Source organism: Apostichopus japonicus, chromosome 7, assembly GCF_037975245.1.
Source record: "Apostichopus japonicus isolate 1M-3 chromosome 7, ASM3797524v1, whole genome shotgun sequence".
In the NCBI taxonomy this organism is placed as follows: domain Eukaryota; kingdom Metazoa; phylum Echinodermata; class Holothuroidea; order Aspidochirotida; family Stichopodidae; genus Apostichopus; species Apostichopus japonicus.
Genome location: NC_092567.1, coordinates 10,834,012 through 10,861,709, shown reverse-complemented (window position 1 = coordinate 10,861,709; position 27,698 = coordinate 10,834,012). Strand labels below are relative to the sequence as shown.

Sequence of the window (27,698 nt, the reverse complement as noted above, 5' to 3'; positions counted from 1 at the left end):
TTTAGTATTAAGTTCTTACAACTTACCAATTTCAGGTTTCTAGCTTGTCTCAATATTAATTTATGAGGTTTGTTAATTGCTCTGATGTAGAAAAGAGGTCGTTTGACAGCTTGTAACTCGAAACGCGTCACCTTGACAAAAAATCTGATTACTGTTTTTTAATAGAAGAGGTATAGTACCACCCTGTTTGTACACACATTTCAGGAGGGTATTTTGTCTTATTTTTAAATGAAGAACCCTCAAAGTTTGGGATATTCACAAATGAAAAACGATTTTCATGTTGTTCTATATTTGTGTGAGCCTGGATATTGTTCTTCAAGTTCATTCAATTAAATATTCTGCAGAATCCAATGTCATATACACAAATAATAGCTGCAATGTTCTGTCTGCTTCTGGTTTACTTCACTTAAAAGACATTACAATAAATATCAATAGACACATATATGAACAGTGTGTATTAGAATTTGTAAACTTCTCAAGAAAGGCAGAAAGTTTGGTCAATCTGCATATACATTGACAATAACCCATATGCGTGTGGTTGTGAAAAATGACGACAATTCAGTTTGCCTCAAATATTGGTTGAATTGGATCTAATCAATACACTGGGTCAATTTTTTTTTACTGTATTTCATTTAAAATTATCATCTGCAAAAGGACTACAATTATGTCGCGTTCAGGAGATAAAAACTTGCTCCTGCCTAAATGCACCAGCATCGATAAAAGAGATGAATACATTTTGTGCGGGTTATTTGTGTCGAAGGTAAATGACAATGTATGGTGACGAAAACCAGCAGCAGGATCAGGTTATATTGAGAGATTTGAGGTTTTCATCAACATTTGCTATAACAGTCCTTCGGTTAAAAGAAGATACACTATAACAGATTACAACACACTGAGAACACCACAATATTTTAGCCATATGTTTTCATGGTATACGTGTAAGTATACGTGGTTCTACTATACACGAGCTGCTATATAGGATCGACTGTGCAGCATCCACAATAACAAATCTACTATCAGGGGCGTAGCGAAGGGTTTTTTTGTTGGGGGGTGTGGAGAATTTGATTTGCCGACGGATCTGGAAGTGGTGACTGAAATGGGGGAGGGGTTTAAGGGGAGGAGTGTCCCCCTCCCCTTTGGAAAATTTTTAGTTTTGAAACGTCCTTAGATGCAATCTGGTGCATATTTTAAGTCAAATTTGATTTGCCGACGGATCTGGAAGTGGTGACTGAAATGGGGGAGGGGTCTAATTTTTTTAGTTTTGAAACGTCCTTAGATGCAATCTGGTGCATATTTTAAGTCAAATTTGATTTGCCGACGGATCTGGAAGTGGTGACTGAAATGGGGGAGGGGTCTAATTTTTAGTTTTGAAACGTCCTTAGATGCAATCTGATGTATATTTTAAGTCAAATTTGATTTGCCGACGGATCTGGAAGTGGTGACTGAAATGGGGGAGGGGTTTAAGGGGAGGGGTGTCCCCCTCCCCTTTGGAAAATGTTTAGTTTTGAAACGTCCTTAGATGCAATCTGGTGCATATTTTAAGTCAAATTTGGCACGGAAGAAGCTCCCGTTCTCCTTTTTCTATTCAGCTTTCCTTCTTTCTTCCCCTTCCGCTCTCTTCACCTTTTCTCCTTTTGCCGACAGACCCAAAATTTGCCGACAGCGACCAAATTATTGGGGGGGGGGGGGGGTGACACCCCCCCCCGCTCGCTACGCCCCGGTCTACTATGCCTGGTCCGCGATGAAGATCCATTATAAACGTGGTCCGCGATGAAGATCCATTATAAACGATCCGCTTTACACGATCCACTATGCTGGATGCACTTTACAGGATCGAATATATATGATCCAATATGCTGGATGCAATGTTAACGATCCACTGTGCTGAAACCACTTTACATGATCACTATTCTGGATCCACCACGCAAGATCTACTATGCACTATTTACGATCATCTATGTTGAAAGATGAAAGATTAAAGATACACTATAAAGGGCCATATATGTATGACTCACTATACCCAATCCATATGCTGGATCCACTATGCACATTCCGCTATATACGATCAATTATAAACGATCCACTTTACACGATTCACTATACTGGATCCACTTTACAGGATCCACTATACATTATCTAATATCCGGGATCCAGTAAGCTGGATCCACTATACAAGATCCAGTATACACGATCCTCTTTACATTAATTATTATACATGATGCAATATACATGATCCAATATGCAAGATCAACTATTTATTTTCCACGATACGTGATCACTATGCTGGATCCACAATGCGTGATCTAATATGCGTACTCCACTCTATAGGATCACTATGCTGGATTTTATAAATATGAAACACTGTAAACGACACTATATATAATCCACTATTCACCGTTTGTTTTGCAGGGTCCGATATGCATGATCGAATTTATATTATCCGTTATACAAAATCTACTATACAGCATACACTAAACGCGATCCACCATACGTGACTCACTATACGCGATTTAATATACATAGTCCACCATGTATGATACAGTATACGCGATCCACTTTACATGATCCACTAAACAGAATCCACTATGCAGGTTCCACTATACATGGTCCATTATGTAGGATAGACATGTATACGTTCATCTTGATAATATTTGCAATGGGAAAATTAAACAGTTCTGTTATATGGTTATACCGTTCATGAACAGTATCTCATGCTTAAAAATACCGATTTGGTTTGGGTGGAAAATGAATTAATTAACATGTTTCAATCCGGCACTACACGTAACCGAAACAAAACGGAAACCGAAACGATAGTGACGTTAGCTATGATAATATTCGATATTATCACACTTCTATAGATACGTAAATGACACAAGTATACAACGTTATTACATACTTTTCACCATCGCAAGCGATTACTGTTTGGGGTCATTGTATCTTACGTGACGATTGTTATTATTATCTTGATATGCTCAGCCCTAGAAAATAGGAGATTTAGAAGATACAGAGACTTACATTCACTCATGTAAGTTTTCAGAATATCCTTAGATAAAGTTATTAGACACTTTCTAATGTCGTTGCTCCACGGACGCGAGAATATCCAGGTATTTTAACATATAACGAGTATCTGAATGTGAAATTCCGAATTTTGTAACAATCCAGCTGACGTTCACGAATTTCAATCGTAACATTAACTTCATATAATACGCTTTCAATAATGTCTTAACTATTGGGAATACACTACCACAATATCTAAACTACTCGACAGTCTAAAAAAATGAGGAGGGTCGCTTAGCTTCCTCAACCTGAAAAGAGTGCTTAAGTGATACTTCCTGCTTTTAAGTAAATGTAATGTTTCGGGGTACTCAAGGGGGAGGGGGGGGGGGGGTTCTGGGAGGGGGTTCTGGGGGGTCGCTCGGTAGGTTTATGATATACAGTAAAGTATAGGAATATGTTATGGTGGCATGTCTTGCTAGCCTGATGTACATTAATGGAAGCGATGCTATTACCTATTGACAACGTCTTAACTAATGAACATCTGTTTGAGCAATTCAGTGCATAGTTCTGTTATATTTATACATAGCTTGAATAACAGCCAACGGTAAAAAATATTGGTATTCAGAAATGTAACATTAAATTTGTCCTTAGAAACTAATACTGCTTAAATCCAACCTCCACACGTCACAGTCATTTGAACTTCCTCTTTTAGTTCGTAATATTAGTTTTACTTTGGAGAACCGCAAAAGTTCAAACAACCCAGCTAACCACGACCAATTCCTTCATAGTGTGTGCAGTCTGTCTTAGTCAATGATGTATGACGGTAGCAAGCAACAATGGTATGTAGGTGTTATTTCTAACTCGAGTAATTAAACAAAGCAGCACTGGTATTCATCGCCCAATGTAACGGAGACAATCACATAGAAATTCTGTTATAATTATTCATTCGGTTGTGACGATTTGGTAGATTGTATTTTGGCTGAAATGGTTCCGACTGCATGTGTGTTATAAACAGCACACTATTACACGTCTATATTGCAAATCCTTATAGTACACACATCACCTGTTGTGTGCTTCCATTACATATGTACACCGATACAATGACATCAAAGGAAAGGTTATTCACTATTACCAGGAGTGACATATCACATAATAAGCTACTTTACTTATTGAAGGCAAGGTTTCGAAGTTAATTATAGTTATACCTGTTTGAATATTTTTATTTCATCTTTAATAGAGGTACGCCTTGAAGTTTGGGGATATATGCTATATAGGAAACACGAAACAGCCTCACATATCGTCGTAATTGACTATGCCTAGTATAAACTATTAATATTATATACGGTAGCTATCATTTCTTTTAATTAAATTAGTTCTGAAATCACAATCATTCCCCCCGAATTACACAGTGAAGCCCAAGTCCTAGATGTAACCTGCGTATAATGCAGTGACGCTGTGAGCTACACCTATTAATTTAGGTTTGCATACATTTCAGCTGTGCAGGAAGTGTGAAACGGCTTCTTATACAAGGTAAAAAGTGAAAAAGTGTCAGTCTAATATGAATAATACACATATAAATTGCGTAGGGAAACATTACAGACCGTAACACCGACGTCCACAATTTCTCGAACGTCTTTCTAACTCAACTTAACTTTTAGTTTGTTATTGTTAGTTTTATATAGTATTATATATACATCATATACAGCCATCCTATCCATCCATCCTATCTAACATATCTTTCCATCCTATCTATCCATCCAATCCATCCATCCTATCCATCCATCATATCCACCCATCATATCCATCCATCCTTTTCATTCATCCTATCCATCCTATCCATCCATCCTATCATTCCATCGTATCGATGCATCATATCTATCCTATCCATCCATCCATCCATCCATCCATCCATCCATCCATCCATCCATCCATCCATCCATCCATCCATCCATCCATCCATCCATCCATCCATCCATCCATCCATCCATCCATCCATCCATCCATCCATCCATGCATCCATCCATCCATCCATCCATCCATCCATCCATCCATCCATCCATCCATCCATCCATCCATCCATCCATCCATCCATCCATCCATCCATCCATCCATCCATCCATCCATCCATCCATCCATCCTATTCATCCTATCTATCCATCCTACGCATGCATCGTATCCATATATGCTATACATCCTATCCATCCATCCTACCATTTCATCGTATCGATGCATCATATTCATCCTATCTATCCATCCTATCATTCCATCGTATCCATCCATCCTATCCATCTTATGTCCTATGAAACCTATGAATGCATAATATCAATCTATCCTATACATCCAATTATATCCATCCATCCTTCATATCCATCGTATCCCTCTATCCTATCTATCCATCCTATTCATCTATCATATCCGTCTATATATATTATCTATCCAAACAACCATCTATCCTATACATCAATCCTATCCATCCATCCTATCCATCAATCCAATCCATCCTATCTATCCATCCTATGAATGTATCGTATCCTATCTATCCAATCCATCCATCCTATACATCCATCCTATTCATCCATCCTATCCATCCATACTATCCATCCTATACATCCATCCTATATATTCATCCTATCAATCCATCGCATCCCTTTATCCTATTTATCCTATCCATCCATCGTATCAATCCATCCTATCCATCCATCCTATCTATCCATCCTATCCATCGATCCTACATATCTATCATATATATCAATCATATTTATCCTATCCGTCCATCCACCTACTCTATCTATCATTTTCATCCATCCTATCCATCCATCATATCTATCCTATTCATCCTATGGATCCATCCTATACATTCTATCCATCCTATCCACCAATCATATCTAACATATCCATCAATCCTAACCATACATCCTATCCATCTTATCTATCTATTGTATCCATCCATCATATCCATCCTATCTATCCACCCTATTATTCCATCGTATCCATTTGTCCTATCCATCCTATCTATCCATCCTATATATCCATCCTACGAATCCTTCGAATCCATCTATCCTATACATCATATCCATTCATCATATAAATCCATCTTATCCATCTTATCCATCCATCCTATACATCCATCATATATATTCATCCTAACCATCGTATCCTCATATCCTATATATCCATCCTATCCATCTATCATATCCATTTATATTATCTATCCATCCAATTCATCTATCCTATACATCCATCATATCCAACCATCCTATCCATAAATCGTATCCAACCTATCTATCCACCCTTTCCATCCATAATATACATACATCATATCCATCCATCCTATCCATCCATCCTATCCATCCATCCTATCCATCCATCCATCCTATCCATCCATCCTATCCATCCTTTACATCCATCCTATACATCCATCATATCTATCCATCCTATCAATCCATCGAATCTATGCATCTGTTCTATACATCTCATATATCCATATATTTCCATCTAACCTATACATCAATCCTGTCCATACATCCTATCCATCCATCATGTATATCCATCCTATCAATCAATCGTATCAATTCATCCGATCATTCCTATCCATCCTATCCTATCAATCCTATCCATGCATCCTATCCACCAGTTCTGTCAATCCAACCATCATATAAATCCATCCTTTCCATCGTATACATCTATTATATACAACATATCAATCCATCTTATCCATCATATCCATCCTATCTATCCTATCCACCCTATCCATCCATCCATCTTAATCCTATCCATCCTATCCATTCATCCTATCCATTCCATTCCATCTCATCCATCAATCCAATCCATATGTCCTTCCATCCATCCTATCCATCCATTCTTTTTATCCATCCTATACATCCTATCCATCCAATTCTATCCATCCATCCATTCAATCCATCATATACATCATATCCATCCAATTATATATATCCATCTTATACATCAATACTATCTATCCATCCAACTATCCATCCTATCAATCCATCGTATCCATTTATCCTATACATTATATCCATCCGTCGTATCCATCAATCCTATCTACCCATCCTATCTTCCAATCATATCCATCCATCATATCCATCCATCCATCCTATCCATCTATCATATACTTCCTATCCATCCAATTACATCCATCGTATTCCTTACATTCATCCTATTCATCTATCCTATCCATCCAACATATACATCCAACCTATCCATTCATCCTATCTATCCATCATATCCATTCACCATATCCATCCATCCTATCCATCCATCTTATACTTACTATCCATCCAATTATATCCATCTATCCTATACATCCATCATATCCATCCATCCTACCCATTCAACTTATACATCCAACATATCCATCCATGCTAAACATCCATCCTATCCATCTATCCATCCTATACATCCTATCCCTCGTATCCATCTTATATCCATCCTATGAATAGATATTATCCATCTATCCTATCCATTCTATCCAATCATTCTATCCATCTATCCTATCCATCCTATCCATCTATCCTATCAATCCATCAATACATCCGATTCTATCCATTAATTTTATCCATCCATCCTATACATACTATCCATCCAATTATATTCATCCATCATATCCATCCATCCTATCCATCCATCCATCCTATCCATCCATCCATTCATCTACCTACCTATATACATATCTATCTATTTATCTATCTGTAGCTGTATTATAAAAGCATTTGATACTTTACCAAAATAGCTAATGTATAAACATATAAAGATTACATTTTAATTGAACGGTCGTCATCACAACATATTCTTAAACTAAAGATCAGAAGCCATTTTTTTCATTTATTTTTATATTTGGGCAATGTTAACATATTCATAATTATTAGAAAATATTATAAATTTCCTGTTTTGTGAATATTCTGTATTGGCAACTACATTTGCTTTTCTTTATAAGACTTCCTTTCCGACATGGATGTTCGTTGAAAGCCAACGCATTTTGCGTTGCTGGAAAGATAACTGAATACATTTATAGAGAAAGTACGCTGCTAAATGAAAGAATTTAATAGCAGGATCCAGTAGATATGCGCAAAATCCACACCATAAGACACATCATAGCAGAACTACATAGCAGAAAAGATAACGTTTCCACATTTGTGGTTCGTTTACTAAATACATTTTCTAATATAGCATTAACTGCTTCACTTACCATTAAGATATTTCTGCCAGATACTTCCAATAAGACTGGGGTGATCAACACTTCTCGCATAAGCGATGGAATCTGTAAACCGATAGAAAAATTGAAATTATGTAATAAAGAAAGTCGCGTCAACCTACGTTGGTGAAAAACCTAACGTAGTTCTAATGGTATTTAACACTATTGAAGTTGTAAATAGTATTATGAGCTACTTTTATGTTGATATCTTGTTCGTAATCGTGTTCGTTCAGCTGTTGAAAGTTTGTCCCTCTAGTATTAGTATTGAGGCAGACGCAACCAACATAAAAGGCATTGAAATAGTGTCTAGTAATATAAGCATTCCGTATCATATCTTGCAGCGACTTGTCGGTAAAACACACCAAAGTACACGTAAAGCTCTATTACCACGACTTCCCCGGGTATCATCAGGTAAAATCGAGTCGATCGGAAAATATAGTGACAAAATTATGTTAGGATCAGAGATATATAATGGAAGACAAGGAACATGAGATAAGGAAAATACTGATAATATATACAACGCGAATAAGGAATGAATGCTTCAGTTTTGGTATTTACTTTCCTTTGGAAGAGAATATTTTGCTATTGCTGTGTATGTATCATAATTATATTTATTCTATGAGGAAATGGAGGGTGTGATTCTAATGAGTCTAGCATCAAGATTAAAATGTAGAGTAGCCGGAATAGCGAATTACACACCACTGTAAAGATTAATGAACCATACATTGGTTGTATGCATGACTACACACAGATGTTCGTAGGATTGTGTACGGATTGCTCTCTTGTTTACACAAGAGCAGCAACGCTACAGAAGCTCATGTAACCTTCTATTTGAGATATTTGTTTTTCTTGTGCATTAGACATACGCGAGATAACGGTGTTAATTCTATTTCTTCCATCTCCTCTCGCCCTTGCCCTTATGATCCTTTTTAGCAGCCATACTTCTTTTTAAATTACAGAAGGTTGTAAACATTTGTTTTGAAAAAGAAAAAAAAACATAAAGATTTGTTATTAAATTGTCGCCATCTCAGTTAGTACCTTACATAAGTATGTAAGTGATAACTCTAACATACCGCTGGAATGTTAACTTAAACTAGTTTTGTCTCTTGAATACAATATATTCGTTGCCTGAGCCACATGTAAATGTTCCCCGCTATATCAATATAGTGAACGGCCAAAATGGCTATATGGTCACCAACAACGATTAAAGTCGTATCACCGTATTTACAGCATGTACGCATGCTCACATGTACGTCATACATTGGTACCTTCTCAGAAAGTAAAACTATATTTTACATGCGGATCGTAGCAATGTGCCATTCAACCTTTATTTTTGTCGCAGGTACTTAGGTATAACCTGCATAGTAAGCTTCTACTTAATGCGAATTAATCCTCGACTCTAAACATTAATTTTAAATGCACTAGTTGTTGTGAGGACGGCTACATCGAAATAGAACTTGAGGACATGTAGTTAGGTATAGTTTTTATAGAAGTTTTAAACTGCAAATTCTGTGAAGGGACAAATACACGCACATAATACAGACAGCTTAATACAGAGGTTACCACAGTGAACACAAAAGAAAGATTCCACTACAAAAGTCTTTACAGGGGATGTTATTACCCATCATACGTCACGCAACAATATCATTGGGGAAGTGGTGAGGAACAAATTACAATATGTTGACTTCATATTCTTTCAAGGTACCTGTGCAAGTATAGGTTTTCTAGTTGTAGATAGCTGTCTCATCCGACTGGTGACACGTGACCTATTTACTGTAGGAAGTTGTGGGTACGTTGACTTAATTAATTCCTTAATTGATTAGTACAATATATTAACTATTAACAAAGAAGAAAGCAAACTGCATAGAAGAGTTCAAAATCAACAGCAAATGCAAGTCACATACACACAATGTACCTAAAATGGAACAACTCGGATACAAATTGACACTAAATGGGGTCTATATACAGTCTAGCGTGTCTGTTTTGTGTGTGTGTAGGGGGAGTGGTGGATTCCAGTGGCGGAGCTAGGGGTATTGGTCAAGGGGGGCGAGAATGGTCTGTAGGGGCGTTCAACAATATCTAAGCGCAGCGCCACCCCAGGTTGGAGCGGAGCGTACCGACATTTTTTGAGTAAAGGTACTCCCTAGATCGCCGGAAATGACCCTTTCCGGGCCGCGAATATTTTTTTCCCAAACTGAACTGACACTGAAATTATTTCCTCGATTCTGATTGGTTATCAGCGAGCACGTGATATACTTTAGTTTTCAACATGGATCCTCCATAATCTGTCGATATCAGTATGATCAACACAATCAAATTCAAGATATTAACATTAGCAACTTTCCAGAACTTTTAGTAGGTATATTTGAACGAAAGTATAGAGTGAAGCAACTATTCCCAACTACTGCGCCCATTATAGGCAGTCCTCGTTCGTTTGTTTACTCGCTTGACTCCGCTCTACACAACACATACATGTAATGTAGCCTATTGTACTGTGTATAGTATACAACACAATAACACACAGTGCATTTGTAATTGTATACATGTAGCCGATGTACATATGTACCGTGGTGTTTGGTTGCGATACTTTTAGTTTTATAATCATAAATTCAAAATGTATTCAGTCAATGAATCATGATAGGCCTAGTCGAATATGTAGTGGCCATGAAGACGCGCGAGCGAGTGTGTGTCAGCCAGTGAGTGTACACAAACATGGCATTTGACGATATGTCTGTGTCTTTTGACTTGTTAACTAGTTGTATATAGCATTATAACCTATACGTACGTAACCACATATGTTTACCTGCACAATTAGAAGTTCTTATACATGGTGACATAGTAGGCCTGCATTAACCGTATATACGTATTCGTACTAGTTCGAGATCTCAAATTCACTAACATAGGCCCTACCGCCCTTGCAGTAGCTCTTGATAACTGGAAGCCTCACATTGTATCTACATGTAGGCACACTTAGGCCTACATACTTTAACTTAGCCTGTATATGGCGTACACACGTATTTTTGACATGATGCGGCCCATGAGGATTGGTATGATCAACACTAACAGTGTCACATACATTGATTCAGAAACGCCGACTACCATTCCGGTTTTGATCAGCCAATCAGAATCGAGGAAATAATTTCAGTGTCAGTTCAGTTTGGGAAAAAAATATTCGCTTCCGGGCCTTGCTAATTTGCAGATAAACGGGAATAAATAGGTGTCATCGCCAACAAAATGTGACAAATGTCAATAGGTAGATGAGAGCGCAATAAAAAAGTCAATAATCGCGAATAAATAAAAAGTGGTAAAAAGCTGAAAAGGGCGCCAGCAGTCCATTTGAGTCCGTCAGGGGGGGGGGGCATCCGCCCCCTGACTGTATGGACGTTCCGCCACTGGTGGATTCCCTCTCTGTCACCAGGTCTTGCACTATACCCACCTCACCTAATTCCTCCATTTATTAGTACAATCTATTAACCTTATTTACTCACCTAATGATGGTTAAATTGGTTGTCCTTTGTTCTGGTGTAAATAACATTGACTCAACGACCTTTAGTTTCAATAATATGGGAGTTCTTTATTGTTATATTCAATCCTTGAATTCTTGGTGTCGAATGGTCCTGGAATGGGAGGTCATTTCCAACTGTTTGTTTCTGGAAGAGGTGATGAACACAATGCCATAGTAATTTATCAAGCCTTTTTAATCTAAGGACAATGTGACTGTATCGGAATTCCTTTACAAAAACCCAGTCAATATATCCAAATTGTGCAGACATCAATCCGATGTACAAAGCTATTTGGAGAAACACATCCACTACTTCGTGTATTACCGTGATCGCCGTGTTAAACCTGTCGTACAACTGATGTGCCATACGTTGTGATTTGAGTAATTGTATCACACTTACATACTGTTTACTTTTATTTAAAAAAAACCTTTAAAATATGGGTCGTTTCTTCAGTAAACGTTGTAACATAACAAATCTATTCATAATTATCCGACCGAGGCAGAGGTCATACTACATATACTTTAGTAGAGAAACGTGAGTTACTATATACTGTATACACTGATGACGTGAAAGCTTTTATAACGCCTTTTAGAATCGTCCTCTTTTAAGTAACGCTTTTTGGTTATGACACGCACTTTGCATATGGGTACGGTTCAATGAGATTCTCGCTAAATTGAACCTACTATAACGGTTATATTTAGAACTTAAATCACATAGATCATCGCACTATGAAGTCCTTGCCTAGCTAAGTGTTAGCTTGGATCAAGTACTAGAGCTCCTTTGTACTTGTCGACGAGCCACCCGACAATTACTCAGCCATCGTCGTATACGTTAACCTTGACCAAATATTTCAATGCGGAATCGCGTAAAAAAACGTTCCAACCCCGTGACTTGCCCCCTTGTGACACTGAACGCTTGTAGTACTCATTGAATGTATTATAACGCTGTCCGTTCCAGTTATGTTGTAGCGTAGTCGGTTGGTAAGTAATGTGTGTGTGTGTGGGGGGGGGGGGGTGGTAGGGATAGAATCGAGAACACCGTTGAATAAAATACACTAACAGTGCATCCTGAGATTTATAAGTATATATACTTGTCTATATACAATGTTCCTGTAGTACATCTTTCCCAGTGTGACAAACAAATAAATATATATAAGTAGGAATACCCCAACGACTAAAACACGGCACACGGATAACGTACATAAACTAACCCTATCACGGCACAACTATTCTGTAATGCGCAAGTTGCCTAGCAGCGCGTTTAACTGTCGGCATTGCGCTATAGACAACGCAGCGCAGCAAATGATGAATTCGTCAAAGGCAACGCAGCACAGCTTACGATGGACCGCGTCAGCCCGTGAACCCTACGCTGCAACGGCCTTGTAACCGCACAAGCAGTGTGCGCAGCGCAACTGCAGGGTGCATCAATCCGATCCATATGTCTTTTGCAGAAGCCCAAAAATAACCTTGAAAACATAGCCTCTGACAAACGTTATAAAATTCGGCAAGGATTCTGCCTGGCAACTTGCAATTGTTCATAATGTATACCAAATTAACGTATAAAAACGCTACTCGCATAGCAATATAAACGACCCGTAACTGTGTAGAAGCCTAGACACGAGTAACTTACCAATAACGACATATCCGATAACATTGACACATATCAGAAACCAATTTACTCTCTACCCGCTACAAACATGAGCTGAACCCCGCCCCACGGTATATCCGTCTCTTGTTACTTCCCAGTATACTAAGTTCACAGACGAAAACGTCCACCAGACTGTTAACATACACCCCGGCAGCAAGAACAAACTCTCTTTCAGCTAGCATTAAATTTAAACCCCTAGATACACAGACTACCGCACATACCAGGGACCACTCTGCTTAAACATTAAACCAGGGTTTCCCTAAATTTATTCCCCCACAAACCCCCTGTGGATGTCAGAGTTGTCCACGAACCCCCAACTTTTCGAGACACGATCTGAGTCATTATTATACTATAATACGCAAAACAGCCTGTGTCTGTTTCATAATTCAGTGATTTATCACATGCACAGTACGGTACTAATATGGCAACATATGCGTATGGAACGCAAAAATAGGTGGCCGATAGGTACGGCTTTTGTAAATTACTAAACTATATGGCCCTACTATAAGGTGCCATATTTTCCTGACTGGAACCAGGGACATTTATTGCGTGACTGATATGGGGGAGGGGTATAAGAGGAGGGGGTACCCCCTACCCTTAGAGGTGCTTAATGTAAAATGGTGATACTTAGAAGCACTTTTTCAATCAAGTTTATTTTCAAAAAACTAGCTTTTTCTTAGATGAAATTCACTAATGTAATTGTCGCCGTAGTTGCCAATTATACGGTCGAAAGAGTGCTAGGCTAGATCGAGCTAGCATATTTTAACAGTGTTTCCACTTTACACTGGCCCACCTGAAATACTGGTTATAAGTTCCGTTCTGCGACTGCACACTTGACCAAAACATTTTTTATACCATTATTTTACTAATAATGTGGAATATTTTCGAAATTCCTGAACACTTTGACGAATCGGAGACATTTTCGGGGACACTTGTTTATCGGGGACAGCACACTGTAATCGGGGACTGTCCCCGAAAATCGGGGACGTCTGGTCACCGTACCCTACTAAAGGTTACGTAAGCCGCTTTCAAGTGTAACAGAAAACAAAGACAATTTAAGGTGCATAATGTTGTGACGTGATAGGTTATTGCACAATCAGTACTTTTCTTTTTTATGACTAAACTCAAACATATTTATATCTCAGCAAAAGAAAAGATGTTTCTCGAATTCCCGGCCCCACCCCATTTAGCCTTCTTCAGCGGGTGGGATACTACTGTAATCGGTATTTTGCTTGCAAGTTGTTATAACTTTTTAAAGCAGCTTTTTGCGTTTTGTCGCCGTTTAGCCACCCTTTTGACATCCATCGGGGTTTTTACATGTATTCATCACAAAACATCAAACCAAAATATTAGCCAAGTTCTTCCCTACCTAGAGCACCAATTGGCGAGTAATTAAGGACTTTTGTAGATATAAGTTAAGAGTCTTCCGACAAATTTCTCATTTAAGAGCAATCGCATACAGTTCCCCAAATCCACTAGTTTGAATCCAACCAATGAGTGAATACCTGACAAGTTTATTTATAAGCTGTTGCTTAAAAAAGATTCATTCACAATCCGAAAAAGCTGAGTCGTTATCACAGCCATACTCAAGGCAGATAAATAGAGCATGGTGTTGTAGTATATATTGGTGTACTGGATTGCTTACGACGTCGGCAAAGTGAAATTATTTACCTCATTATTCCATGACGTTCAAGTAATTTAAATATTCATGTTATAGGCGGGGCTTATTGCGAACCTAACGGAAAATATCATCGAGAGAAACAACGTTCAAATTTGTAAATCATTCGACCTTATACCACCATTTGAAGTTAGATTTGAATAGATAAGCTAGGTGTGTATGTCGTTATGGCATCGTTGGGTCAATGAGGTTGAGAAAATCATAGAAAGGACTCAAAAAGCTGCTTTAAGATTTAGATAAGTAGACCTCGATCATTCTCCTGATAGCAAACACAAAATGATCATGTTTTTTGCATTTGGTTCGACTGTGTAAATAATCTATAAGTAAAATATTTGCGTGACAGTCATTGAATTTAAATTTCTAATACAAGATGGCAATCATTGCTTCATTGCAATCATTGCAAAACAAAAGTAAATTTACTAAACCGTTTACTGGCAATTGTGTAAAAACAAACTTCGTTCTTTTAGTCTCTCCCCAACTACTTGCTTGCTTAGATTTCTAGTTCCATAAAAATATACTTAAGAACGACGAATGCAATGGCTTTTGTTTGTATCCCAGAACCGTGGTGAGGATCCATTGACCATTGCAGTACTGTCGGATATTTCGTGTTTCTTTCGTATTTTATCCTACACAGACCATGAATTTACGTTCCTGATACAAAAATAATCTTCGTAAAATTCGATTAACGACTAGTCTATGACAAGAGTGATAGCACATCAATGGAAACAGTCCTCCCTGAAAGTGTACACTATATATTGTAAGCAATGGTGATCAGTGTGGATTAACGTAGTTCAGTGTAGGGAACATGACCAGTAATTGAGAAATCCTCGCTATGTAGGTTTTGATTTAAAGCTTGCAGAAACTAATCTTACAAGAACTGTATTCACATTAAAGACATTTTGCTTCCAGCATATTGCAGTGTACAATATCTGGCATAGCAAAGACAGGGTACTTTTACAAACTTAGTAGTCGGGTAAGTTTCAGGCGCGTATCCAGGATTTTCAAACCCGGGGGGCGCGAATTACTATCTAAGCGGAGCGCCACCATCGGTTGGCGGGCAGCGTACAAGAAAATTTCTTATTTTGATACCCCCCAGATCACCGGAAACGGCACTTCTCGGGCTTGAAATGACCAACCAGATGTACACTTTTTGCCTGCGAACCAAGTATTTCCTAAAAGTTTTTTTTCCATCCATAACCTTTTTGAAGATTGTCAACCCGGCACACATCATGTTCGACCTGATCGCATCTCCTGTGGGTCTTTGCTTTTGTAGGTGATTCTACGTCGCGGCCCACAATACCCGTCAGCCCCACTTTTCAAGGTTTGAAGCCCCATATTTGTTCAGAATTTGAAAATTCACATTTCTCGTGAATAAACTCACTTGAAAACATACCCATAATGTTGTACAAAATTTCATCTATGGACAACCAATATAGAAAAACTTCCTTCAACCCCTAACAGACCGGTCAAAATTGCACGAGTAGAGGGAAGTGTGATGCAGAATGTTGGTCAGAAATTTTGGAAAATTCAGACACAGTTAATTTATTGGTGTAGAAATATTAAATCCTCTTATAACGGCTATTATGAAACTTGGTTGAAGGAAATGAAAAAAAATAGCAAATATTTCCGAAACCGAACACTACACACATAGGCGTAGGAGGCGCGGCGGCAGTGGCGAAGCTAGGGGTATTGGTCAGGAGGGGCGAGAATGGTCTGTAGGGGCGCTTTCGACACTATCTAAGCGGAGCGCCACCACTGGTTGGCGCGTAGCGTACATAAAAATTTTGAGTAAAGATACTCCCTAGATCACCGGAAATGACCCTTTCCGGGCCTGGCTAATTTGCAGATAAACGAAGAATAAGGTGTCATCGCCAAATTACACCAACAAAATGTGACAAATGTCAATAAGTAGATGAGAGCGCAATAAAAAAGTCAATAATCGCGAATAAGTAAAAAGTGGTAAAGAGCTGAAAAAGGCGCCAGCAGTCCATTTGAGTCCGTCAGAGGGGGGGGGGGGGCATCCGCCCCCTGGCCGTATGGACGCTCCGCCACTGCGCGGCGGGGGTGCAGCCCCTAATTCGCCATTACTAATGTAAGAGAGAGTTTTGACATAATTGGACCTCCATGCTTTTTATACATCTACATGAGACATGTCGTTGTTTACATTAGCATCCCCGCGGTATACTGCGCAATTTGAACGGACCGTACGGTACATGATGGCATGCCATGCAATAACCGATGCTTGCTTATATTATATTGACATAAACACGTTGAACGCGCGCTCCGCGCGCGAAAATTTTTGGTTATTTTTTCAGGCAAGTCGGACAGTTTTGAGGCTTTTCATTCTGGAACGCCATTTTCATGCTCACTGATATGATGTGATATCTGCTGTTTGCGTTACAAATTCGAACAGGCGCGTAGCGAGGAATTTGCCAAGGAAGGGGCGAAGCCTGTAGGCAAATTATCTAAGCGTAGCGCCACCATAGGTTGGCGCGAAGCGTACAAGAAAATTTTGGCCGAAAATGCCTCCCAGATCGCTGGAAATGGCACTACCCAGGACCATTTGTTAGCGCGAAGCGTACAAGCAAATTTTGGCCGAAAATGTCTCCCAGATTGCTGGAAATGACACTTCCCAGGCCTTGTAAGTTGCATCTAAGCACTTTCTATTTTGAAATTACTTAGCGATATCATTTAAAAAAATGCTGAATGGGGGGGGGGGCGGGCGGTCGCCCTCATCCCAAAAATCGTCATGTTCCCCGACGACACGGTCGAGTTCGAGACCAGCCACAGTTGGTTTCATAGCACAATTCTACACATGCGTTATGATAGACCATATATAGGATATATATAGATCATTAGTGAGAGAGGAACATGGAAACGTCAAAAAATGGAGTTGTCGGTGTAAGGGGGGTAGGGTGAGTCACACTTTTACGAAATCATTGATCCGTCACTGGCTACCCTTCAGCGCTGTAATGATGTCACTGTTCCTCTTTCTCTTCCCGGTGTCTTCGCGTTTTTCTTTTACTCCCTCCTTTTCTCCCTTTTCTCTCTTTCTTCTTTTTCTTTTCCCTTCCTTCCTCTCCTCCTCCTCTTTTTCCCCCTTTTTTTTCCTTTTTTCTTCTCTTATTTTTCTCTCCTCTTTTTCTTACCCGGGGGGCGCGCGCCCCCAACGCCCCCCCCCTGGATACGCACCTGAGTTTCGTATGCAGAAAATACTTTATAAACTTGAACAATTGAAACCACTAATGCGAATTTGTGGCCACAAAGAGACAATACTTGTAATAGAGAAGTATAGACACAGTGACGTCAGACGGAATAATTGTATCATGGCAACCGTTACGGAGTTTAAGCACTTTATAGTTGTTCTTGCTGTTTTAATATACGCTTCGATGCAAAGTAGATTTTCTTGAACAAGCCATAATCCATGACATGTTTTTTTTTTTTTATGGGAGGGGACTGGGGTACAAGTCTTTTGCCTGGCTATCAGGTCTTGCACTATCCGTACCTTCCTTAATTCCTTCATTGATTAACACAATGTAATAACTTTATAAAATTCCAAGGTACTTGTACAAGTGCAGGGTTTGTTGTACAGGGTGTGTTAGTTGTTGATATGTGCCTTACCAAACAAAATGCACGTTACCTATTTAATATACGGCGGATGAGTCGGGTGTGGGGGGGGGGGGACGTTTACTCTCGAAGGGACCTGTGAAACTTTTTTTCCCTAAGTTCCTAGACACAATCGCCCAAATAAAATCTCTCTAATCCGCAACGGGAATGCAAAACGGTCTACGTGTAGAGCAATAAATGCTCAAATTAGTGCATGTAGCTAACAAAAAACAAAGAAGAAAGTGAACCACATAGGTGAGTTCAAAATCAACAACAAAGGGAAATCACACATACACAAACTCACTCCAAAATGGAATAACTTGAATACAAATCGACACTAGATGAAGTCTAGCGTGTTTGTGTGTGTGTAGGGGGGAGTGGGAGTCGTGGATTCCCCCTTTGTCACCAGGTCCTGCACTATACCTACCTCCCTTAATTCCTCCATTTATAAGTACAATCTATTAACCTTACTTACTTACGTAATCAGGGTTTAATTGGATGTCCTTTGTTCTGGAGTAAATATCGTTGACTCAATCACTTTTAGTTTCAGTAATAAACATTAAACATTGTTATATTCAATCCTTGATAATTGGTTCCAGTATCGAATGGTCCTGGAATTATGGGTGGTGATGTCCAACTGTTTGGTTTAGGAAGTGTTGATGAACATACAATGCCATAGCCATAGATCAAGCCTTTCTAAATCTAAGGTCAATGTGACAGTATCGAAATTCCATTACAAAACCAGTAAGTATATCCAAAGTGTGCAGACATCAATCCGATATACAAAGCTATTTGGAGGAACATCCACTACTTCGTGTATTACCGTGATCGCCGTGTTAAACCTGTCGTACAACTGATGTGCCGTACGTTCTGTTTTGAGTAATTGTATCACATTTTCTACTGTTTACCTTTATTTGAAAGCTTTACTACAATATGAGTCAATCTGCAGGTAACGCAGTAACATAACAAATCTATTCATATGTATCCAACCGAGGCAGAGGTCATACTTTATACAATAGCAGGGAAACACCAGTTACTAAATGTATTCACTGATGGCGTGAAAGCCTTTGTAACGGCTTTTACGAATGCGCCTGTTTTAAGTAACGTTCATTGGTTATGACACGCACTTTGAATATGGGAACTGTTCAAATGAAATTCTCGCTGAATCAAACTTACTATAAAGTTTTCTATTTAGAAGATATTCACATGTCAACCTACTGTGAAGTCATTGCCTAGCTAAGTTCTAACTTGGATCAAGTTCTAGGTTCTTTATTTGTACCCCGAAAATAATCTTACCGCATGTCGACGAGGCACACGACAATTATTCAACAATCGGCGTGTACATTAACCTCGAGCGTATATGTCAATGCGGAATCGCGCATAACAACGTATGCTAACCATTGTGACCTCTTGTCCCCTCTGACACTCAACTCTAGTGGTTCGCCTTGAATGTATGTGATTCCACAAAAACTGAAGTCATGATCTTATAGCTATATCGCGTTCCTTGTGAAGCTATACCTGAACAATGGAATCTAGCTAAATGGTACATTTCTTGATGTTTACTGCAATTTTCAATTAAAACATTTTCATTTTGAGTACTTTAAACAATCGAACTACAGCTAGAACCCACGCAGCTATAGTTAAGACTGTACACAAATGGACACTGACACGAACAGCAGACGACAGGACTCGTTGTTCCTTAGCAACACAAATCTCCTTGCCGTCTATGCACCCAAACAAGCGCGTATGCTATGATAGGAGTGACCGTCGTAAGAAATTCGATAGCAATAGCCTTCTAAATCTAAAATAAAATGTGGCAGTATCGAAATTCAATTAGAAAACCAGTAAATATCTCTAAATTTACTTCATATCTATGTAAAGATACAAATCTAATGTAAAGTGATGTTCTAAATGAATCCACGGATAAGTTATTATAAGTTATACATTATAAGTTATCCATGATAAGTTATTATCATAACATATATGGTTTCATAAATCGATTTGCTTTTCGCTATTGTCTAAAATTCACAGTCAGTTTTTCGTTATTTATCGATTTCAACTTTCTTTCCTAACTTCAACTTTCAACTTTTCTACCACAATTTTAGTGTCAAATTTCGACCATTTTGGTTAAAAAATTTCAACTCTCCCAATTTCTACATTCTGCAAATATTTTTGTTTACGCTTGTCATATATCAAGTCGAAAGGATAGCAATAAATCGAAAATTTGACATCTTATTTTCAAATTTTACTGTCTTGTCTGAAAACGTTGGCCATTTTATTTTTAATTTGTCACTCTTTGCATTTTCCAAATGTGGGCAAAGGGGCTGAAGATTTGACAGTCAAGTTGAACTTCATTAGATAATTGTATATTATAACGTGTGTGAAGGCAGCTTTCTTTAAATTGATCCTATCCCCACCCCTCACCCCCCCCCCCACCCAACTCCTACTTGTGACTTCTAAAAAATGTAAATTGATTGATCACCGAAGATTGAATTTGAAGAATTTGAATACATAATTTCAATGAGAAGAAAAATTTAGTCAGTCCCACTGTTAGCGGTTTTTAATTCAGTTTTGCTTGTTTCTTCTCCAATCCGATCGATATTTCAAATGTTATAGCATTTTTTGTTTGTTCCGTGGTAACGATATCAAGATTTCTCCTAGATTCGCTGAAAATTTGACAGAACAAAAGTTTGAAATTTAGCATAATTATTCCGTATTAATATTCAATCAGCAGCTGCACGAAGTTCCTGTTTTTTTCCATGATTTGAGTGATTTCAAACGGCTGCTATTCAACTGTTTACACCAGTATAATTTATTTTATAAGTCATATTTATAATAATGGTTAATAGGCTGCAAGTTATGTTTATTGAAGAAAAATCATGGGCCAGTCCAAGTCAATTAATGATGGGTTGTACTCTGTTTATTGATGTGATAGTCTATAGGCTTGTAAGAAGTAAGTTGCTCTGGTTGTTAAAGACTTGACCCAAAACAGTGATGTCAAACAAAACTGAAAAGAATAGTAACAGTGTTGTAGCCAGGTACATTCATCCGAGTACCAAGTACTTTGAAGTACTTGAGGTTCCCGGGAACCCAAGTGGTTTGTTTATTGATGTATTGTCATGCTCTGCGCCTTACCACTTTTATACGTCATTTGATGATCACTTACTGCTTTACAATTCTATATCGTTTACTCCTCTCAACCAGATTCCGTCTGCTCAGTTTGGTCAAAAAAGAAGAAGAGAATGAAGTGTTATATGAGACCGCTTTGAAGTACCTCTCTAAGGCCTCCTATTATTCTAACTTAACATAACAGATGTAATCAGCTGATAACTTCAATATGGTCCTAGAATGTTGACCAAATTTCAAATCGAACAAAACAAATCAAGAATTTCATAGGCCTCTTCTTTCACGTATCGTTCGTGATACGAAAGTATACTATGATGCACGATGTTTGTGTGTGTTGTTATTTATGCATTCAAACCCCGACAATGATGACATTTTACCTCACCTTCACACAAATGTTCCCACTAAAATCTACTTCCAATCCACACAACACCCTTTCCACCGAACTGTCATGAAAAAATTTTATGATCTTGATTACAAACCACGTCCAATGTTACCATGGTAACAACAACAGTATATTTCAGAAGTCGATATTTCAATAGAACTAACATCGAAAGTTTCAATTTGTTGTTCTTGATGTTTCTTACGATGCTTCATCTGCGAAACGGAGATGGTTTGTATTGACGAGTATATAAGCTCATTTGTTGTCGTACAACTATAATTTTGTCAATTGGGGACCATTTACTTATGATAAGGTACCATAACAAATAGGCTTTTGGGTTCATTCGATGCACCCCAGGAATGCACTTTTGTAAAATGGAAGGGTGCTTAGATGCAAAATGTTGCTATATTCTGCCACTAATGCTATGAAGACAATGAATCATTAACAGGAATTACTTTTTAATGTTTTTGTTTTGTAGTGTCCTTATATGTATCTGCAAAAACCGACATGGAGTGGTAATTGTAGCGGTGTGTGTGTGGGGGGGGGGGGGAGGGGTTGATTGTGAATTGTTCTTTGAATTATATACTATTTACTACATGGTTTATTTGTTAAATGTACCAGAATGTAACTCGCTATTCAACGTATCATACAGGCGGCTATTTTTCATTTTGTGTAACAAAATGGTTTTGTTATCCGACAGGAATTCGATCCGTACGGGATCATTGGCAATCGTGATGTAACAAACTCAACCATTTTATCGTGGAACTCAAATGATACATTCATATCCTAATACATCTCTTATGTATCATTTTTCATACAGTAATAAATACGATTCCAATAGATGTATCCTTAATGTCGTATCTCCTTCTTCTCAAGTGAATGCATGAATTTCTTAAAATAGTGTGTCATTTTACCATGTATTCCTTAATACACATCATTCCTGTATGGCAATCTAACTGTTTGAGCAGGGCTTCCGAAGAGGGTGGGGGGATCAAACAAAAAGGCACCTTTAAATTACATATTTCTTAATTTATCAACAAAACGACATTTTTAATAATTAAAGGACACTTTCTCATTAAAAAAATATAGAAAGGTTCCTTTTTTAACCAGTTTTTACAAATCTGGATGGGGAGCGTACCCAGGCCCTACCCGGTCGCGTTTTTTTTTTCCCAAACAGGTTTGCAACAATTGTGTCGCTGATGATCGGTCGGAAGTTATGTGATCACCATAGCAACCTTGTACTTCGCGGTAAGAAAAATGTCTGAATCAAGTCGTTGCAACGAAGGTATACCCGTTCAAAATTACCCGAAGCTTTTAGTAAGTATATGTAGATATCTTTTGAGTTGTTAGTTTAGTTTAGTAGAAAAATAGATCAGGAGGGACACTTAAGTCCCCATCAAGGACCATATAAAGAGAGGGAAAAAACTGAAGACACAAACACTCAGACCCGATTACAATGCTTAAAGTTCTTGTCCAAAGCATTCTTAAACCCATTGACACTACTTGCAAGTACAACTTTCTCAGGCAAACCATTCCACTCATTTACAACCCTATTAGAAAAAAGTTATGCCGAATATTAATCCTACTATGCGACTTTTGAAGTTTAAGACAATGACCTCTAGTAAAACTACTGTTTGCAAACATGAAAAAGTCGGTAAAGGATAAATTGTCGAAACCATACACATTCTTGAAAACCTGGATCAAGTCCCCACGTAACCTCCTAAGCTCCAGTGTGGTGAGATTCAACAGTTGTAACCGCCTATAATAAGGAACCCTCTTTAAGGAACTAATCATCCTAGTAGCCCTCCTCTGGACCTTTTCAAGTACTTCATTATCCTTAGCAAAATAAGGGTTCCTAAATATGTTTTAAACATATTTAGCACACTAGTTTGTTAGATTGTATGATCTGTTTTGTATGATCTGTGGAGGCATTTGTCGATAACATATAGCACAATGCATCTAACAGTTTCGTACAGGGTGCATTTTTTTCACATATTTCGTAATCGGTTAATACATTTTCCGACATACTAAGTCGAAATGTCAACAGTTTATCCATGTGGTCCTTTCTTTACCCCCTTATTACATACCACTAATCTAATCAAGAAGCGTTGATATTCTGAGATAACATAGTTGAACTGGTGAGGTATTAAGGCGATATCATAAGGAATAAGCCGAATTATTAAATACAAAAACCAATATGTTAAGATAATAAGTCGAAATACTTTTTAAACTTTGCCATCTTAAAGTCGAAAATTAGAGAAAATAGGCGAAAGTTTGAAATATAGTAGTGAAAGTTTGAGTTAAAAAAAATGCAAATTGGATATTAAAAGTGACAAGATGGACCTGTTATTTCGAAATTTCCACTTCTTTAGTACCACAATCCGAACATTTTTAAAAGAGTTTAAGACAATTTCCAGGAAAGATATAATTTTTTATGAAAATATATTCAATTTGGAACAGTTGTTGAAATTTCCAGGTAAGCAGCGAATTAGAAAATGACATTTAGTGTGAGCATTGGCAAATTATAATACAGTGTCATAAGTAATGATTCAAGACATTACCATTATGTAAAATTATGGTAGGGAAATAAAGCACAATACAAGTAAAACAGGCTCTCCTAATTATCGAGTGTACGTGATATATTATATACATATTAAAAACAAATTGACCTCATTGTATGTTAGTTTACATTGTTATATTACATTGATTGTGATTTTAACCAATTGACGTCCATGAGAAAATGGTCATATATACTGATGACGTAGTGTTTGATGGATGACGTCATTGGTAGCTTCATTGTTTGGCAATTTGAAGTTATCACAGAGCAAAGGAATTAATAATTTGTAATACTATAAATATTGTTTACACTTATTTGGAGTTCTTCTTATATTTTCCTTTTCTGTCTTTTTTTGTGATATTTTATTTAAAGTCTGTATAAATAAATTTGATAATTTTCAACACTATTTGAATAAGTTTCAATTTATGCGTGACAAATATGTACTTTACCGTAAACATGTTATTTGCGGCTATAAAGTATTTTTTGCCCGTTACTGTAAGTTTTGTGTTGCATTCGAAAGACTGACATAATTGTCTCCGTCAGTGGCGTCGTGCCCATTGGGGCCTGGGGGGGGGGCACAGGCCCCCCAAATTTTGTCAAAGGTGTCATAAAATTTTGTCATAATTTAAAAAAAAGTGTTTTCGAACAGTGTCAGCAACTGAATTTCTTGTAGGGCCTACGAGAAATGGGGCTTCTATTGACTGCTTGGTCAATGGTTGTTAATTGTTGATATTCAGTCAATCGAAACAGTTAAATAATTACTGGTTGATAACTAATGAACCAAATGTGCCATCAACGCTGCCATCGTTGAACAATATTATATATACGTAGTCCCAGAGTAAGGGCAACCCGTTACCTTTGCCAAAGTCAGTCAATTTTCCATGAAAAAAATGGCAAATTTTTTAATTGTTTTCTAAGCCTGTAACAAAGTTCGGAAAGTTAAGATAAATGTAGTGAACAGAGATTATGGGACTCAATGTGAACCTCTTCTTAAGTAATGCAATCAGTTCGCTAAAAGGTCCACTAGGATACATTTTCCTCATGATCTGATAGGTAGTTTTGAAAAAAATGAATAATAATAATCATTTCAAATACAGTCACAATTAACCTGGAAAATAATCACTTCGTTATCGCGCGTTTTACCTTAGGTTTCGCTACTTTCGCTTGCCATGTTTTCAAATGGCATCGTTTTTTCTTTACCCAGTCACCACTTCTCACGGGCATGGGCGGCGATCATGGATCAGCCAACACAAAAATGTCTTCAATTTTGGGCGCTTCTGTGAGACGAGGAATTGGTAAACTGAGGAATAAATGGCGATCACTTCCTTCGAGAATATTTCCCAAAATAAAAAAAAATTGCCGTCAATTTTGATCAATTTTAGGGGTGTTGCTTACTGCCATAAAGCACGGGAAGTGCCGTTTCCTGCAATCTGAGGGGTCTGCCAGACGAAAAATTTTCTTGTACGCTGCGCGCCAACCCGTGGTAGCGCTCAGTGGCGGCGGAACCGGGGGGGCTTGGGGGGGGGCTCAGCCCCCCCAATAAAAAAGTTGAGGGGGCAAATGCTTGATTAGCCCCCCCAATATTTACCAAGGCTCCGAAACGTACATCTGCCCATTTTTAAATGCATACTTGTCGATCTGTCCGATGCACACGTATACTCTATAGGTGTAATCATTTTAGTAATTGCTGGGGGACCCTCGGCCCGTCGCTTGGCTATAGACCACATTGTCACCCCAACCGCGTCTTCACGCCCCGTGAAAAGTGGAAGCAGTGAGTGTGAGTACCGGTAAGCGTAACACAACTTCGTCTTAGGCCAATCACTTGCCTCATTTCAGCCAGTTCTCCAACATCCCCTTACTTAGTGGCGGATCGAGCGTCCATATATACAGTCAGGGGCGGATGCCCCCCCCCCCTGACGGACTCAAATGGACTGCTGGCGCCCTTTTCAGCTTTTCACTACTTTTTACTTATTCGCGATTTTTGACTATTTTATTGCGCTCTCATATACCTATTGACATTTGTCATATTCTGTTGGTGTATTTTCCGACAAAATGGCGACGACACCTATTTATTCTCCGTTTATCTGCAAATTAGCAAGGCCCCGGAAAGGGTCATTTCCTGCAATCTCGGGAGTATCTTTACTCAAAAATTTTCTGTACGCTCCGCGCCAACCTGTGGTGGCGCTCCGCTTAGATAGTGTCGAAAGCGCCCCTACAGACCATTCTTGCCCCCCCGACAATACCCCTAGCCCCGCCACTGCCCTTACTACACTCAAAAACGTCTTTGCGAGTACACTACGAGTAATAGCTACTCTCTTAAAACACCATCGAATATACAAATTACAATGTTTTTACAGACTTTACGTGCAATCTGAGAAATTGCAGGCTTGAGACCCATATTTTAGGGTCAGGTATTCGCAGCATAAAACACTCGGGAAGTGCCGTTTCCGGCCATCTGGGGGTTTGAAAAAAACCCAAAATTTTCTTGTAAGCTCCGCGCCAACCGATGGTGGCGCTCCGCTTAGATAGTCTCCACACATTAGCCCCCCCAATAATTTTTCCGTTCCGCCGCGCCTGGTAGCGCTTCGCTTAGATAGTCATCACCTGCTCACGGGCCCCCCAAAAATTTATTTTCGCACGACGCCCCTGGTCTCTGTACTAGATTGTATAATCCAGTCACTTTTATTGATGACGTCAGCTGTTTAAACTGTCATTTCTCAAACTAAATATATAAAATATTAAAATAAAACCTATGCTGACAGCAGTGGTATTTTTGTGGTTTACAACATGTACAGTTTAGATAGAAAAATATATAATTGAAACAGCGACCACTATTAATAATATCCCACACTTTAGGCGGAAAAGGACACAGGTAACGTACATATTTATAGCTTTGATAATTATACGCTAACAGTGGCAATGGCATGACCTATATGGATAGGGGGAGGGTGCCTTTGACTTGACGGTAAAAAAAAGTTCTCAAAGTTGTAACT

The 27,698-nt window shown here is 38.4% G+C and overlaps 1 protein-coding gene across 2 annotated transcripts in view; it reads right to left on the bottom strand.

The window, feature by feature from the left end:
• LOC139970036 (NLR family CARD domain-containing protein 4-like) overlaps positions 1 to 27,698 on the bottom strand; it is a 554,750-nt gene that overhangs the window by 280,761 nt on the left and 246,291 nt on the right. For both annotated transcript variants that reach the window (XM_071975614.1, XM_071975615.1), the window contains exon 2: positions 8,204 to 8,275. The gene's annotated coding sequence lies outside the window, so the exon portion shown is untranslated. The remainder of the gene's footprint in view (positions 1 to 8,203; positions 8,276 to 27,698) is intronic.